Genomic DNA, 18246 nt, shown 5'->3' with positions numbered 1-18246 from the left:
CTCAACGGCCGCGGTGGTCACGTGGACTCGGCGCCTCAGGGGGCGCGGGGGGAGGGGCCGTGCCTGCTTGTCAGAGCCATGGCTGCCGGTCAGGCGGGTGGGGCAGCTCAGTAACGTTACAGTGTTCTGTGGCCCGCCTTCAGCACCGCCAAATAAAATCAGCACCCTGCTCGTTACCCTCAGACTCAGTGCTTTCTCAGGCAGCCAACGGAACTTAATGGGGAGTCATAATTAGTATAGTAGCAGTACACACAAAGCAGCGTGGTCAGATGGTACTGGGCATCTCTCCTGTGTGTCCCCTCTGTGGGAGTAAGTCAATGCAATCAGCCAGAAATCCATAACCAGAGATCCAAGGTTGAGTTTATAATTCAATTTTTGTTCTAGCGCAGAAATGAAATCATCAGGCTTTATCTTAGACTTTAGATTCCTTACACCACTGCCTAGCACAAAATGCCAGGTCTGAAAATTCAAAAGTTCAAGCAACTTCAGTTTTCAGAGTAAATTTATTCCCGGACCTGACCTTTTAATTTAAAATGTTTTTTCACTTTATTACTGAAAGGGTTGTTAGGCATTGGAATGGGCTGCCCAGGGAAGTGGTTGAGTTGCCATCCCTGGAGGTCTTTAAGAGACATTTAGATGTAGAGCTTAGTGATATGGTTTAGTGGAGGACTTGTGAGTGTTAGGGCAGAGGTTGGACTCGGTGATCTTGGAGGTCTCTTCCAACCTAGATGATTCTGTGATTCTTTGATTCATTCCCCCTAAAAATACATTTACGAAATATTGTCATAACCCATCCCAACCTTCATTTTGCCAACAAAATTAACTGTTGTTTCCTCCTAGTTTATCTCCCAGCCGTGCTCTGTCCCACATTCATTCTGGTAAATTATTCCTTCTTTTAACATGGTGTCTGCAGATAGGCTAAATGAGATCCTAGCCTACAAGAAAATACTAATAGCTTCCTTTCAGTGGAAAGTCCTGGACTGATGCACAGTAAAATTATCATATTTGTGTCAAAATGGAACATTTTAACAGAGATTAACGCTAACCTGTTTCTTCTTTTTAATTTCTCTTCATCAGCGGAGAAGGGCAGACTGCTTCAGGGAGCAGTAATGAGTAGGAGCCTGACTGGAGACAATATTGGGGTTTTTAATGCAACAGGAAATTTCGTAGATGCTCCTTTGTTTCATCCGTCTTCCCAATGATTTGCTTCTGCTCCAGAAGAACAAGTAGTTATAAAACATATTAAGTTTGCATAAAATTCTGTTACTTTGGCAAAATCATGTTAAGTGACAGAATTTTGCACTCTGTCCTTATTAGGGAAATTAATTCTTTGGATATATATCTTTTAAAATCTCTACAGGTGGTCAGGCTTTGGAGTGCAGTAGAAGGAATGACTTCACCATCTTCAGCTGTACGAATTGTTGGTTTTGGCTGTTTCATAGTTCATGAAAACTGGTTAATTATTATTGTTTGTTTTAATACTTATAAGTCCTTCTGGGTGAATTTTATAAAACATTTATTTTTATTGCTTATATAACTACCTAAAATGTTTTTCTTGGTAGACAACTATACTGTTTTTGCCAAAACAGATTCTATTTCAATTTGGGGAAATTGTTGGAAAGTTAATAGTCCCATTTTCAATGGTGCCCGTGCCATGTTATTAAACTAAGCTTTATGGAGATGAAAAATTGTTCTTGACAGGAATCATAACCATTTGTTTACCCTAACTGAGCTGTATGGCCCTGTCTCATTTGGAATTCAGTGCTGATTCTCTCACACAGCGAGGTTTAACCCATAACTTCCTGGCTGCCTGTCAGCCCTCAGAGACCTCCATCATAAACTTCTCAAACATTTCATGGCTGCTTCTGGCCCTCTGTATCCTGGAAAAAGATGTAGACCGGTGCCGGACCTGTGAATACTCTTTTTTTTCTGTGCACATGAGGCAGTGGTGCCAGCAGGAGCACTGCAATGAGAGGGCTGCTAAGAGTGATATGGAAGAAACCGCTTTACGTATGGAGTCCAGCAGGTAACTACATCATAAAACCTCTTTTGTAAACTGAGCAAATGTCTTCATAGAAGTAGCCAGGTTTCTTATGGTCAGTATTCCTAGTGAAAGGCTGTTACAACACTTCAGTGCTGTAATGATTAGAAACCTTGTAATTCTCAGCCTTAATGTGGTGGTGATAGGCTTTATACTCATTTTTCTGGCAACTGTGTCAGCTTAAACAGGTCCTTTCACAGTTTTTGTTTGATGGATTAGTAGATGAAGAAAGGCTCTCATCAGCCTTTGTTTCGCTTCACTATGTAAGACGTGCTCTTGAAAGTTTCCTGTCATAAGACATTCTCTTCATTTCTCTTACCATGTTTTCAGTCTTTCTGCCTGTGGATTCAAGTCTGACTTAACCCTGAACGTGACTTCTACAAAACATTCCCAGTAATGCCCTAGTGGTGCTTTGCAAAATGCACTGGTTTCTTTATCTGTCCCAGAACACCACAGGATCATGTTTGCGTTCTCCTCACAAAAGTGGTTTCTTACCATTTTGTGCTCATCTGTTTTTCCTTAGGCTTTTCCTCAATGGTTTCCAAATATAAAGGTGACTATAAAGTGAGAATTCTGTAGCATTTTATTATTTTTACTAGTCTGCTCTGCATGTCTGTTGCTCGCTTTCTGGTCATCTTGCTCCTGTGCGTGTTGTCTCCTGACTTCATGCCCTTATCAGAGTGGTGGCAAGGATAGCAATAAAAACACTAAGTGAATTCAGCCGCGAGACCGATCTTTCAGGAAGCCACCTTTAGCGACTTCTTTTTAACTTGATACTGCCCCTTTTCAATATGATGTATGAGTAGCTCATCTGTATTCAGTTCCTTGTTCACTTCACGTTTCCTCTGCCAATGCCATCATCTCCAGCTTAGTATATACTTTTCCACATAACACCACATCAAAAGTTGAATGGGAGTCTGAGTAGATTCATTGTGTTTCATTTTTCTTACTTAAAAATGGAGACAGACGCTGCAGTGATGTAGCAAGATGTACTGCCATTGCCATCATAGCCAAAATCATCACCTGTCCTCTTGTTTTTAATCTCTATCCCAGCTTAGTGGTACAGAGTGCCCGCTTCTTTCTTCCTTGTCTTTTTGAACATGTGTGCAAAACTTTTTGTTCTATTTTTTAATATCTTCATTAAGACTGTTTCAAATTGATTTTAACGATTATTGTACATGATATTTTCTAGCTTTTAAGGCGTAGCTTTTTACTGATCATTTTTTTTTAATTTTATTTTCTCTTACTTTTTGACACTGCATATTAATAATATCTTACTTGAGACAATTATTTAACCAATTAAGCATATTCCTACACATATACATTCCCAAGACTTGGGATAATTATTATTTTTTTCCCCCCCAAATTACATTTGCCTTTCTAATTGCATTACTGAGTTCCCTGGCCATACCAAAGGCCAAACTCTGGAGTTTATACTCCAATTAATCTTCTCCACAGATACTGTTACATGAGTCAATGTTGTTTTTTACATATTGCTCTTTCTTTTGTATTTCTGCAGTGAGTAGATTGAATCTTTGTTCACTTCCTTGCTTCCCTACTGACTGATGAAAATTCTTGCCCTTACATCATGACATTGCTTCAATACACCGTGGTATGGTAATGTTTAATCACAGCTGTGGAATTTCTAAACGTGCTAAGAAAGGTCCAGAGATGACATACTAGAGAGTAAGAATGATGGATACTTGTTTGTAGCCCTTCCTGAAAAAATCCCAGAGTGCATACTAAACTTAACAAACCAATTACAAACTATTGTATTGAAGGAATTACATCACTCATCATTGAAATGCAGCTACCTCAGGGAGAAGGCAAGAAACATTTTAATAGTGTACAGAAGTATTTCAACACTTCAGGAGAGAAAATGAATAATACTGTAATCAACTGAGCAGAAAGAGAAGGTTTAGGTAAGTAGTCATATATAATTATTTTAACTGGATTTAAGCCAGAAGTCAAGGAAAAACCTTCTGCTAGTGCAAAAAAAAAAAAAATCTCGGGATTTTGAAGTCACAAATTATCAAGTCCTTTGATTTACATTACATCTTAAAATACAACACCTCAAGCAGTAGAGTTGTAGTGGAGCTTTCTTTTATAACTGAGTTACCAGCGTTGCCTCCTTTAGAGGTTAGGAATGATGTTTGATCTCCCAAAGAGACAGGTTGGCTTCTTCAGCTATTTTAAGCGCATTTCTGCCCCCCCCCCCCTTTTTTTTTCCTTTTTAGACTGTTAGTTTTGAAAGGAAAGTAAGACTAAAGATGTTTTGTAGAACTGGTATCTAAAAAACAAACCAGCAAGATAAGAAATTCACTTAATTCCTGCCTGCCAAATAGTAAGGTGCTTGATCATGATTGGCAATTTAGACATTGCCTTCTTATTTTGTCTCTCAGGACTCTGAATGGAGAATTCAGAAGGAAAATGGGGAAATAATGTGCAGTTACATGTCAATATACTCATATTCCTTCATGATTATTATAAAAGAATGGGAGTCTTTTTAAAACAGTTAAAAATAACATGGGTTACTCTAGCCCCCATGTTAGTCTGTCAGAAGTAATCATCGTAGTCTAAAAAGCAACTTGTATTCCTTGTACATTTTTATCTATAATCACCACCTACAGTAAAATTAAGAGGTTCATTTAGCATCTCTTGCAAATAGCAAAACTGTAACGCAGTCATGCTCAGTAGGCAAGGAATTTACCAAAGAAATACCAGTTTTAAGTGTGTGAATGTATGCATACATAAAACAGACTTTTTAATTACATTATTAATGAAATGTGTACATCTGTAGGGACTAATGTGACACGGGAGAAAAACATACCCGCTAGAAGGTTATTTCTTCCAAGGCTGTATACAATAGAAAAAAGTCTTTTAGGCTGCATATTCAGCAAGCACATTTCAGAGTGAATTAGTTGGCACTCTTCAGATCAGTTGCTGGCGTGGAGAAATCAGTGAAAATCTGTTTAACAAATGCAAGAGATTAGCATTTAACAAAGCTAATATATGTGCATAAGAATAGCTTAGGTTAGAATAGGAAAGAAAAGAAAATCAGAAATACTGTTATACTATTATATATTGGTGTTTATATATATGCACACATATATAGTATGTATGTAATTATATATATACATGTGTACGTTATCTGATGTATATCTATACATATATAACATTGTGTATTTTTGTAAAGAAGCTCGTAAATTGTTGATGGAAAGCTGTTGAAGCTAGGAAAGAACTGACTTTCTGAAGAATAGATTAGGATGCTTGAGAAGGGAAGAATAAGAATAAAATGTGATTGAAGCTTATAAAACTGAATGCTGAAAATACATTGCACGGACTGAAGAAATAGGAACTTTATGTGAGTTCTCAGGAACCCATAAAACTCATAAGTAAGAAAGACTTTTTTTTTCCACGTAATGAAATAATAGAACTAATTTTCAAAATATGTACTTGAAGCCAATAGTTTGAAGCAATTTATTTAAGGAACAGGTATTTAAGACACCAACCCTTTTGCTTCAAGGCTTGCAGCCAACCACAAATGGTTATTTAGAATAAGATATATTAAACAGCCAGGTTATTAGAGAAATATGCACAATTATGCACTTAGCTTTAATTCTGATGGGGTTATTCTACATTAAGAATGACTACTGAGAGTTGTTTATAGAGAACGAACATTTTCTGATGATTTGACGAAGGAGGTTGCACCAGGAATGTTGGGAGAAACTCACTGGGCAAGGTGATTCAATTTGAACTGAGTTATCTTAGCTATCCTAAATTATTCTTGGTTATCCAAAGGACATCCAAACATTGCGAGAAAGTTTGAGGTGATATTTTTTAATCTTGCTCTTTCTGTTAAAAGGCTTTTGATTACCAGATGAAGGAGTGACTTTACTGGGGAGGAGGTCTCTGGTCCCACCTCCTGCCCTGAGCTGACCCAGCTCTGGAAGCAGACCAGGCTGCTCAGGGTGTTAACCAGGCCGGTCTTGAAACCCTCTGAAGATGGAGCCTGGACAACCTCACTGGCAACCTGCTCCACTGCCTGACTCTCCTCAGGGTGAGAGCTTTTTTCATTATACCCAGCTCAAGCCTCTCGTTTCAACCTGTGGCCATTGCTTTTCATCCTCCCAGCATAGAACTGGTCCCCCCAGTTAGCTGTCATCTAAAAACTTGCTTGGGTGTCCTTTATTATACAACACACTTGTTAAAACATCAGGGAAAATACCCACCCTGTAGAAGATTGTACCTTCCTCTGGCTGATACTGCTGGTACTGATTACATTGACACTGATCTTAGATTAACAGGCTGCGATTCTTGTATTTCTGAATATCATGTGTCTTTTTATCTTTTTGTTTGGATACATTATGAACATTTTGCCAGCACGGTCTTATCCGTATTATTTTCTGGACAATGTTAATGTGTTCAGATAGTCAGCGCGACTGTTATGAAACAAAACAAAATCTGCATGTAATTACATTTTGGGTGGCAGTTTTCCCTGTGTGTATTTTAATATGAAAATCTAATAAAGAGATATTAAAAAGGATTTTCATTTCAAAACAACCTTGAAATATCTTTCATAGTGACTCCATTACACTAATGATTCAAAAGGGGGAGTTTAGGCAGCTGTCTAGCAAAATTCTGAGTATTGATATAGCAAGCTTAATAGGTACTAGATAGAACATTTCATCAGGCACATCAGAGGAAAGATTTTCTTGAGGGTTATGTAAATAAAGCATCTTGACAGACCATAGGAAAAAAACATTAATGTGCAAAATATGTGTTGTCTCTATAGCTGTACATACTGTAGACAGTTGATGAGTATTCATATAAAGCTATTTTAGTAGAAACATTTGTGAAGTCACATGTTCAGTCAAAAAAAGAATCAGAATTTTGGCCCATAATGAAGGACTTCATCACAGCACAAGACAATCAAGACAAGATTGCCACTAAAATATTCTAACAATGCTAAGGGCTATGGATTTGACTCCACACTTGCGATAGCTTTCTATAGAAAAAAACATCTGCTAGCACGTCATAAATTATGACACAATCCTGTATTTCATGGATTTTGCAGGTTTTCAATTAACCTTACATTTATTTAAACACATTTCCTTTTTTTTTTAATTATTATTATTTTTATTTTTAAGGAAAAGTAAAAGACAAAAAAGACAGAAAGAAGAAACTAATATATATTGTGGGAAAGAGCCAGAAGATTAGCTTCTTTCTGGCTGAAAGAGCCTGATCTGCAGTCAAAATGTGAGATATGAGGAATGTGGGTGTTTTTTTTGTTGTTTTTTTTTTTTTTTTGCGGGGGGGGTGTGGCTTGTAAGGCTGTATAATGTAATATTTTCATTGGACTGCACTCAAATTGGGTCTTCGTCCAGCAACAACAGTCTCCTTAAGCTGTCCATTTTTTTTCACAAGCACACCTGTTAATATATTTTAAAGGAAATGCTAAAAATATGTTACAAGTAGAGACATAACATATGTCAGTAAGAATAAATGAGGTGATTTAGAATTGTATTAAAAATCTTCAAGGTGCCTGGCTGGTAAGCCATGCTCTAAAGCATTGCATATTGACCTCATATGGAAACAGGATGTAGCCAAGCAAGAAAAATGACTGCAACTGATCCTTGTCACTCCTGCTGTCTTTGTGTAGCACGTTACACCTTGGCTTTGGTCTTTCACTGTGGAGCTAACATTTCTAAGAAATGTTGGAAAGCATTTTGTGGTCTATGGTGAGTTGGGTCAAATGCAGTCAAAGCTCTGCAGGTCTGCGCCTATTGCACAGTTGCTTGTAAACTTGAGGGACTAAACTCAAAGCCCCATTTGGTCCCTTTCAACAGCAAATCTCCAGCTGGGAGAATAGAGGAAAATAAGAGTGGGGATTTAAAATTGCAAGGGCTGAGAAGTTGAAAAGGAACTTACAGGGACAAATTTTCTACCAAGAGGAAACATTTTAAAACACTAGGCAAATTCCACATTGAAACAGGGAAATAATTATTTGCTTTAGAAAGATCCAAATATTTTTTTGTATGGTATAAGATAAATGACAATTTGTTTTCTTTTTGCAGAGTCTGTGTGTGTGTTCTTCAACTGCCACCTATATCGTTAATAAATCAGAATGTGCCAGGAGAGAGGCATTTAGGCACATTTGATCTCCTAGGGTACCTTTGTTGCCTAAAGACAAGGACTGGCAGCATTTGCTTTTTGGAGACTTATTTCCAGAAAGTGTGGGGGAAGTTTGCACTCCTGAAGCAGGACACTGAGGCCAACAACAGAGTTGATGGCTGCATCCTACCTAATCGAGGGGAATTTAAAGACTTTTAAGCCCACCAGATGTGCACAGACATACAAATTAGATGAGTATCTATAAAGATGATACAGAAATGGCACAGAAAATGATACAGAAATGGCAGTGTTAATTTATATGCTAGGCTACCATAAATGCAAATGTGAATAGTAGTTATACATCAAATTTGCCATTACTTTTTTCACCTAAGGGGAGTAGTGCACATCTTGAAGTAAATGTTCCCTAAATTATAGACACCCTGTAGTTATCTATAATACCCTCACTTTACAAATAACAGTTATTTGAAACATCACTTTCAAAACTCTAACAAATTTAAACGGATGTTCAATCAAGCAAAAATTTTGAGAGATGATAATAAGCTCTATGAGATAAAATTAGGGATGGGAAACAAAACCTGTAAATGGATACATAAACAAGCTCACTATTTAATAGGTCTACAACAATTGCACATTGAAGAAAAGTGTTATAAATCCTTTCTGCCTGTCATAGCTCAGTACATATGTTAAAGAAACCAAGACTAATCAAACTCTGAAAGATGGGCTGGTGGTCTGATTACCTAATTCACCTGACTATAATTAATTTTTCTAAAATATCCTAGACATTACAGTTAAAACTATCAAATAAAAATCCACTTGGCCACATTTTTTTCATTTACAGCTTAAAATAACAATACTGACCTTGGTGTGAGGTAAATTCTTGAGATTAATGACCAGCTTGGGTTAATGATCCTTGGCTGTTCTGCTGACCTTCATCTCCTCCCAGCCAGTCATTAATCCTCAGGAAATTTACTGCACCTTGATTGTTATTACTTACATAGCCCACGTGTAAACCTCAGGAACTGTGAGTGAAGTACCACTTACATATTTGCTATGGAACTCTTACAGCAGAAAACAAAGCAAAAACAGCTTCCAAACTTCTAAGAAGCAGAATGGCAAATCATATGACTTTGGTCAAAGTGTTAATAAGAACCTTGTATTCATTGTGTGCTGTTTTCTCTGTATGAGTCCTGGAGCAATTATTGAAAAATACTAGTGTAGCGTTTGGCATCGACTGTTTAGTTCGGGCCTTTCTAAAACAGCTATCAAGTTTGTATTTAAAGACCAATGTAATTCTTCAAAGTACCATTCATTCTTCTTTCACTGGAAATAGTGCAAACCAGAACAATGCATTTATAAGTGTATAAAATGAGTAAGAAGGATTTCACGTATTTGCTCCTCACTTATTTTTCCCTGTCCACCTGTCACATAGTTAACTCCTGCACTTAGCTACAGTTTATAGATGGAGGTTTTGAGGCAGAGAGAAGATGTGATTTGCCTAAGACCTTACAAATATCCCCATATGGGATTATAATTGGAAGATTAGATTTTTTTCTAGTTAATGCTGAAGCAAGTGTTCATTCCTGATGACCATTTTGCCCTTTCTCTCTGTGCTAAGGATTGTGTTCCTGATGACAGCATGAAAAACTGAGATGCCTTTCCTAGCATGAAGAACATCAGAGTTCCAGGTTTAGTAACAAATAGGAAGAAAAAAAAAGTGATACAACATTCCTTTCTAGAGCTTCTTGAATGGGAGGTTCTGGAAAATAAGGAAACAAGCAAAACCCAAAATCATTGCAGCTGAACTTGAAGACATAAACACTTCATGATGTCAAAAGCCTTCCCCTTAGATTTGGATCTAGCTATGCTTCCTTTTCCCCCAAGAAATGAGTCCACTGCTCCTGTGGTGGAGGTGACACAGCCGAGCCCAGTGGTGTCACAAGCCTGATGACTGTGCCCAAGGTGCCCGAGCACGGCCCCTGCCACTGCATCCTTCTGCCGCTGGCACAGAGATGTAGTTGGGAAAGAAGTGAAGTAGCCCCAGGCTGTGTGCCTCCTGCGGAAACAGCTTGTAAATAGATACTTGTGTGCAAAGCAGTGTGGCAGGTAAGGATAAACATGAAGTTTATCCTGCTGCTAATGCCACAGTAAGAAGTCATACCTGGGGAGGGAGGCTTGTTCTCCATCTACAAGCATCTCTATGGCAGGAAAAGCAGGAAAAAAACAAATTCCACAGTCATCAGCTGGCTGTGAATGCATGTATCTGGTAGCAGTCAGGGGCCAGGTGTGGCATGGGCCACTGCAGCTGGGATAGTTACGGGCTCCCTGCAGGCCTTTTGAAGCTGGCTACTCTGCACTCGGAGCCAATGAGACAGCCATTGGCATAGGAAAAACAACAACAAACGCCTGTGTTCTTAACCCTCAGGCATTACTGATATGTTTGTAAATGGTTTTGCAAAGGAGACAGAATCTTATTCAATTTGTAATTGCATATCAACTTACATTATCTTCCATTCTTTTTGCCTTTCTCATTTCATTTGTCTACCTAACTGCATTGCTTACCAGCAGTGTTCTGGCTAAAGAAAACTGGATGAGAAGATGTGGAGAACAGTGGTACTTTAACCAGCTAGAAAGATAACCTTTGAAAGACATTTTTTTCCCCCATAAGCAATTGATTTCAATGTCTTCCCAGCACTCCTAGGTCTGCCAGTCTGAAAACAAAACAAAAAAAACAAAGCTAGGAATAGAAATAAACCAGCTACTAAATGTTTTATTTCCACTGTAGTTTCTGGCTCTGTGCAGATGTGGACTTAGCAAGCAAAGGAGTGGTTTTCCCAAGAGAAGCAAAAGCATCAAAATGCAGTTACTTTATAAGGACTGTTGTTACAGCAAAAATATTTTTTAATGAGAAGGAGAAGTCTTATTTCTTCACACACTATATATAACTTTATAAACGCTTCCTTTGAACTATTTGCATGCAACATAAGCTGCATCCAAAGTTAACATTTTATTAAAAGTTTCCCTTCCATGTTTTCATAATACACAACTTAAAACCATATGACTTTTCTCAAGGTCTAGGAGAACTTTACTGAGATAAAATGAGAAGAACTTCAGAAGTTAGTCAAAAGTCTGATTTTAGTGCAGATGTAGTTCCTTGTAATGGAGTGGAAGAAAGAAGGGAAAAGATCAAGAACTGACAGAGTTTATTTCTGCAGGCCCTGTGACCTGATGAGGTAAGGACAAAAATCTTCCGTCAGTGGCAAGATGTTCAGAAAAAGAGATGGATTCTACTAAGGATATGTTTTCTGAGGACAGCAGTGGATGCTGGTGGGTCAGCTATGTGGCAGCTGGTTGCCGTAACAAGGGATGAGAGGCTGAAGATCTGCAGGAGTCAGACAGCCTGGCTGCTGGAAAAAGGAGGAGTGAGTGGATGAATGAAGGAAGGAATAGACAAAAAGATACACTCCATCTCAAATAAACTGCAGCACCATTACAGTATACCAAACAGCTTGATGCACATACTGGATTACCAGCTAAAATGCAGATTTTCTTTCAGGGAGACTGAAATAACTTACTTAAGAAAACATGCAAGTAGCAAACCTCAGTTGTCTCATCTGTTCCATAACATAAACAGACATGTTTTTAATCCATATCTTTTTTTTGACCTTATGACATTTCACTAACATAAAGTTTATCTAAAAATTCTTTTTATTTTCAAATATTTTTTCTGATGTCACACTGAGATTGTAATATGAATGACATTTTTAGAAATGTCAGTGATACAGACAATAAACATTAGTGACTTCTCTAAAAGTCAAAATTATGCATGACTTGTCACCTTTTCAATGCTTTTCCATCTCTGTCCCAATATCCCATATCTGAAGCAAACGTACTCAAATATTTGGTCATTAATTAATAGCAGCTAGCTTGAAAAGACTTCTAGAAATGAAGAGCTATTTAGACAAGCAGACGATGTTCTATATACTTTTGGTATCACAACAAAGATTTCTTTCTTTCCTCCTTGCAGAAAAGGAATATATGAATGAAGAGCTTTGGTTACTAAATACATGCAACATAGATACATTTATTACTGGCAGAAGCTCAGTGCCAACTGACATTTTCCAAAGTCCTTACTTACAAAGTCTTACTTAAAGGACTGTTTTGTGTAATTATGCATTAATGGCAGCAATTTGATGATGTTTATTAAAAGTACATTAAAGGAAGAAGATGCAGAAGATAGAATAACTGTGGTTTTAATAGACTAAAGAACAAACAATCCAATATATTTTCCCACGAGAAAATACAGTAAATGATCATGCAATTAGACAACAAAAATATAATACATAGTGTTAGGACATTGAATTAAAATTTCCTAGATGAAATTAAATTTTATATACCTTAACTTTTGAATGCTTCACTTCATAACCTTAATTTTATTTTAGTGTAGTTAAATTGCATAATGCAAATTATAAGAAAGAGAAGAAATTTAAAGGAAGAAGGTGTGTGTATATAAGTTACTATTTGTGTGTGTGTGTGCATATATATATATATATATATGTAAATTACAAAGATCACCAAAAACCTGCCATAAAGGTAATGGATATCCCTGCACTAGCAGTAGTTAGTCTGAAGATCTTCATGTTGATATTTTTCTTCTTTGTTACTGGTAATGTTTTACTGCTTCTGAAAGCCTGTTCCAAACAGTACAGAGAGATTTCATATTCTCTCTATTATCATCTTGTTTATTATGCTTTGCTGCTGAGGAATTCACAGAATGAGAAAGCAAAAATATGGCAGGAAAGAAGATACAAAGGAATAAAAGAGAATCTCCCCTGACATCTGAGCGTTAAAGCTGCATTAACACTAGCAATTTATTCTGGAACTGTAGTGTGTTTTTACAATGATCTGATTGCCTACATTTTACCATGCATTGATGCAGCTTGTGGAGAGGTTTCAGTATGTATGAATGGGCATCACTTTAGAGGAATCCAAACTGGAAGCTCCTCATCAGCATCATGCCAGTCCTTGATGGGGATACCATAAGTTGGGGTGTAGGCTGCATCCATTTGGGAGATCCTCCAGGATTCCTGCTCCCTGCTCATGTCCACTATTGTCCTGTGCCAGTGCTCCTGGGAAACGTGCAGATTTCTGTACATTTCATACCTTTCACTTGCTAAGGTGATGGGGTGGCAGGGGAGCACTTGAGGGTTATGGAGAAGGGCATTGGGCTCATAGTTCTGGAGAAGTGATGCACATTGCAAGTCTGGCTGCAAGGACTGCCTTGCCTTTAGAAATAGTCCCCCTGGGGGAGGACTGAACTGATGTGGCCCTACCAGGTATCTCTTTGCAGATGCTGCTCTGGGGCCTCCTCCTTGCCCTGAACACTCTGGGTGATGGCTAGGGGAATGGTGCCATGCCCAGAAGTGCAGTGCAGCTCCATTCCTGCCCAAGGCATGTGAAAGGCATGCTCGGGCTGAAGGGTCTCTGAGTGTTCAGTAGTCATCAGATGAGGAAGGGCAGCCAGTCATGGCAATGCTCTTCTCCACCATCACCTGCATTCCCACAAGCACAAGTTACACGGCCACCCACCTTCAGTGCCAAGCACAGCAGGGGTGCAGGCCTGCCCCTGGATATCTTTGGCCCAGGCCCTCCATGGAGACCCAGCATGGCACTGAGCTCGCCCCTTGGCTCTGAGGGACTGGAGGCTTGCAAGAGCACAGAGGTCCATGTGCAGGACTGCTGTCATTCCTGGTTTCAGCAGGCAACCCTTGGATGAGACCTGGCAAGGGTTATGTCTTCCCTTGCTTTTTTGGGCCATCGATGTTGGGCTGTCACTGCCTGCGGGGCCCTGGGCCCACCATGCTGTCTCCTTCACTGCTGTGGTGAGATGGGTGGGAAGCAGCTGCCGGCAGGTGCTGCAGGTAGCTAGCTGCGTGTTATCCCGTGGGAGGCAGCCCGTGGTGGTCAGCGCCACCCTGATAGTACATAAGCTCAGACCATGCCTTGGTCTGGATGGGCAGTAGCATGGCACAGCTATCCAATAAGATGCCCCCACTTTGTCTGAAGGCACTGTCAATTCACTGGATCAAATCCCTGGCTCCAGCTGGGGACAAGAGGAGATGCCTGGACAAGAGCATAAGAACAGGACAAACATGAAGAGACATTGCTAATACATCTTCTCATCTTCCCATACCTACAAGTGATGAAAGGAACTGTAGTTTTCTGACTGACTCCCATTGCCCAAAATTACCTGCCTGAGCAGCATCCGTCCAGAATACCTAAACCAGCCTTTCCCTTCTGATGGTGGGAGAGGAGGACTGTTGCAGCTCTGGCACAGGGAAGGGAAGCTTTGGGCTCTCTCCGGATGACCATCTGCAAATGTTGGTGCATGGGAGCTGTGGAGCGGGGAGGGAGAAGTAAGGGGAGGGTTGCACATACTGCTGAAGACATCCAAAGATGTGTGGAGTATTTGACACAGTCTTGGAGAGGCCTGTAGCATTAGGGCCTGTACAAGGGCCTGACTCACTTTCTGGTGAAGCAGTAGCAAAGATGCGTAAACCTACCATTACTCCCACTTCCATCTTCCATCTTGATTAGACAGTCCATTCCCTCATCTACAGCAGGATCAACAGCATCATGGTTGTTCTTGACGGATACCTATGTGGTGTGTCCTTAAAACATCAGTGATGTAGACTCTGTAATGTTCTAGGCAATCTATTACACTTCCATGTTGTCCTTAAAATTAGGAAGCACTTTTCAAAATGCCTACCCTGTTTCATTTCAGTTTAAGCTTGTGACTCCTTGTTGTCTTCGCCAAAGACACCAAGAAAAAAGATTACTCCTTGCAATCAAAGATCATTATGTCTGTCACTTACATTACCTACCTTTGAGTTATCTGTTAAGGATTACATATATATATATATTTAAATATATTGTCTTTAAATAAATAAGCACTGAAAAGCATTTTACTCAAAGGATACGTGTTAAAATCTATAGCAAGGGCTGTACAAAAGCTCCTTTGCAAATAAAACTATTATTTAGCGCTTAATTACTTGCTACCAGTTTGAATAGATGCTGCAGTTAAATATGGTCACACCCGATTCACAACATATGTGCCAGAACAAGAGAAAAACAATTAGTCCTTCTGTTCTATTCAAATCACATTTACTGTGGAGAAAAAAAGTTTCTTTCTCCATGCAGGAAGAGTCCTAAAAGGGATTCTTTTTCTCTCTAGCTATGCCAACATTCCTTTCACATTAGGAAACTTGAACAGATTTAAGCCCTCATTCAAAGCACAGTTTGTAGTACAAACATGCTACAGTTGTCAACACACAATGCACAAACACACAGGGGCAAAAATAGACAGAGTGGAGCGGACGCGAGCCCTTATTGCTAAACTGCTTGTGAGAGGGGGGAATAAAACTATTTTTATAAACAGCCAGCCAAGCTCTTCGAATTCTCAAAAAGTCTATATTTGGAGTAATTATATGACTATGTTACATCTTGGCTAATTGTAGCAGTCATGTTAAATGACTAAATTATTCAGCCATTTCCCTTTGTGTGAGAAATGGCCCCAGATGGTCACCCTCATCCATTTCATACCAGCACAGTGCAGCAGCACTGCTTATTAAGAGCATATGGGGGAAATATTTTAAGTGCAGTGTAAGTAGTTTTATACTATAGTTCATTTTAAAGAAATAAACAAACTGCAGTAATGCCTTGAATTTTTTATTCCACAAAAGTTCTATAAAATTCTTGTTATATCCGGGCCCTTACAAAATAATTTGAGAAGCTGGCAAAAGAAAGACGTGTTATAAAAACAAATCACTGTTCTGTATGATTCACAACATAAAAAGTGGTTAAACTAATGTTACCTATAGGATTTAAGGTATACACTCAATAAAAAAAGTTCAATCTCTATAAAATACAGTTTACCTCAGCACACTTTTGCTTCATCTGCTTGGATTCCACAGGTTAGATTTATAACACAACCAAGGAGACAAGAGTTATTATTGAAATTCCACCTGTCCCCAGTGGTATGTACCCGAAAATGATGCCAAGTCTAGCATGATGTCAAAATGAATTCCCTCACACAAGAGCAGAATTAGCCTAAGTGCAACCATTTGATATTATCCAGACACTCTTAGAAAAGGGAGAACAGTTAAACTGGCTGAATTTTGATCAGGGAAAATATTATGTAAAAACGAGGTGCTAAGTTTTCTGCTGAATATTTATCTCTGACAAATATTTAATCAGACTTCCCATTTACTGCTTAGGTGCAATGGTGCACTGTTTGTGGGTGACAGTAATATATATACAAAGCTATCTTATTGCATCCTAATCAAACAGTACAATAACCTCTAGATGGTTATGCAAAGCATTAAAGACAATATTCATGGAAGAGCTCCTGGAAGTCTTAACATCAAAAAATGACAGAATAAAGCCATACTCACACACTATTATTGCAATACCAGTCCCAAGCTGGTATTCAAAGAAAACAAGTCTCTTTTCTTTATTCATCCATTGGTGGCCATGTGTACTACAGTATTCATGTATGCTATTTTTTCCACAGCATGCCTGAAATAGGAACCATTTGGAACACAGTTCTGGATTAGATTTTTCAAGTTGCCTTACATTTATCCTTAAAAAAAAATAATTAAAAAAACACAAACAAACGTGTTATCTACATATAAGTTGGCAGAGAGGGGAGCTTGAGTGTTTTTTTTGAAGAAATATTTGGAATTTGATGTCTTTAAAAGTATTATTTCCTGTAACCGGATGTTTAATTTCAAGAAGATGATCCGTAAAGACTGCAGACTTAGAAAGTCATCCCCTAAGGCCCCCTGGGGAGGTGAAACTAGCCTTCCCTGGGAAGAGGTCTCTCTGCATGGGTGAAGGGACACTGAAGGAATTAATTACAAGGGCAACGTGGGTGTATATGGTGAAACTGCTTTGTGTGTGTGAGAGACCTTGCAGAGGGAATATCAAGAGCAGGAATGGAAATACATCAGGATGAGATTTGAGTTAGGAGGTTCAGTAGAAAGTGTAAACAGATCTTGAAGAGGATACAGCCTCTCTAATGGTAATTAAGGGAACAGCGAGGGTGCCAATCATTAGCACAAGAGTCTACAGTACTCTTTAGTGGCAGTTGTTCCCGATATTAATGGAGAAACAGGTAACTAATTCATGGTAAAGCTGTAAATAGCATGGTGCGCACAAATCTTTTGCAAGACACAAAAGATTGTCACCACTGAGTGATTTAATGGATGACTTCTGTAGCCTATTGTTTTGTGTTCAATTGCTGAATCATCGCTTTTAGTGTCCGTGAGGTTTATTAAGGTCAGTGTTTCTTTCTGGTGTCTTATTGCAATTGAATTAGTTAATATAATCCTTAATATACAGCTTTTGAATGGCTATTTTTTTGCCCTGAAAAAGACATTTAGGTGAGGATTCTTAGTATCAGCTTGGGCAGATTTGTCAAAAAGACACAGAACAAAAATAGAAAAAAAAAAAAAAGGAAGAAAAAGCTTCAGTATTCCTTGGCAGATGAATCTGTAAAGGCAAAGTGTATCTGATGGTTGTAAACAACTTTTAGTGTTCTTTTAATGCACAGATTGGCAGAATACTGTTGTTTCTTGAGAACATAAAATACATATGCGTAAATATTGGAAACATATTGTAATTAAAAATGATGCGTTATTAATAGGTGGTTTGTGGGCTATGTGATTCTCCACCCCAGCAAATTACAAATAGTACAAACAGCCATGCTTCATGAACTGAAATGGTACCAAGAAATTCAACATAAGTACAATCCATGACATATTCAAATTGGGAAAAAACATCTGTGTGGATAAGTGCATAAATATGAAAATATATGAGATTTTGAACTGAAGCTCCAAGAATCTTTATTTCTAAAAATGCAAGTTTTAGACTGAAATGTACATAATTTCCTTTGTAACACTGTACCTGCAATCGTACTTTAAAACTTCTTAGGAAGGCTCTGGTGAGACTTCATGTTCTGAGGGACCTGCCTTTGTAAGATTTAGCATTCCTAACACAATGCCATTACCCAG

The 18246-nt window shown here is 38.6% G+C and overlaps 1 long non-coding RNA gene across 2 annotated transcripts; it reads left to right on the top strand.

Annotated features, from left to right (window-relative positions):
- The first annotated feature begins 40 nt into the window (after window positions 1-40).
- LOC106037020 (uncharacterized) lies at window positions 41-10976 on the top strand. Of its 2 annotated transcripts, XR_007160304.2 has the most exons (6): window positions 41-2026; window positions 3561-3727; window positions 3823-3963; window positions 5907-6101; window positions 7192-7300; window positions 8119-10976. It is a non-coding gene; the product is annotated as an uncharacterized lncRNA (long non-coding RNA). The 2 variants fall into 2 exon arrangements; XR_001207790.3 differs by having other exon boundaries at window positions 3561-3963.
- Window positions 10977-18246: the final 7270 nt, after the last annotated feature.

This window comes from Anser cygnoides, chromosome 1 (assembly GCF_040182565.1).
Source record: "Anser cygnoides isolate HZ-2024a breed goose chromosome 1, Taihu_goose_T2T_genome, whole genome shotgun sequence".
Taxonomy (NCBI): Eukaryota; Metazoa; Chordata; class Aves; order Anseriformes; family Anatidae; genus Anser; species Anser cygnoides.
Note: the sequence above shows the minus strand (reverse complement) of the source record. Positions and strands in the feature narration are given on the sequence as shown.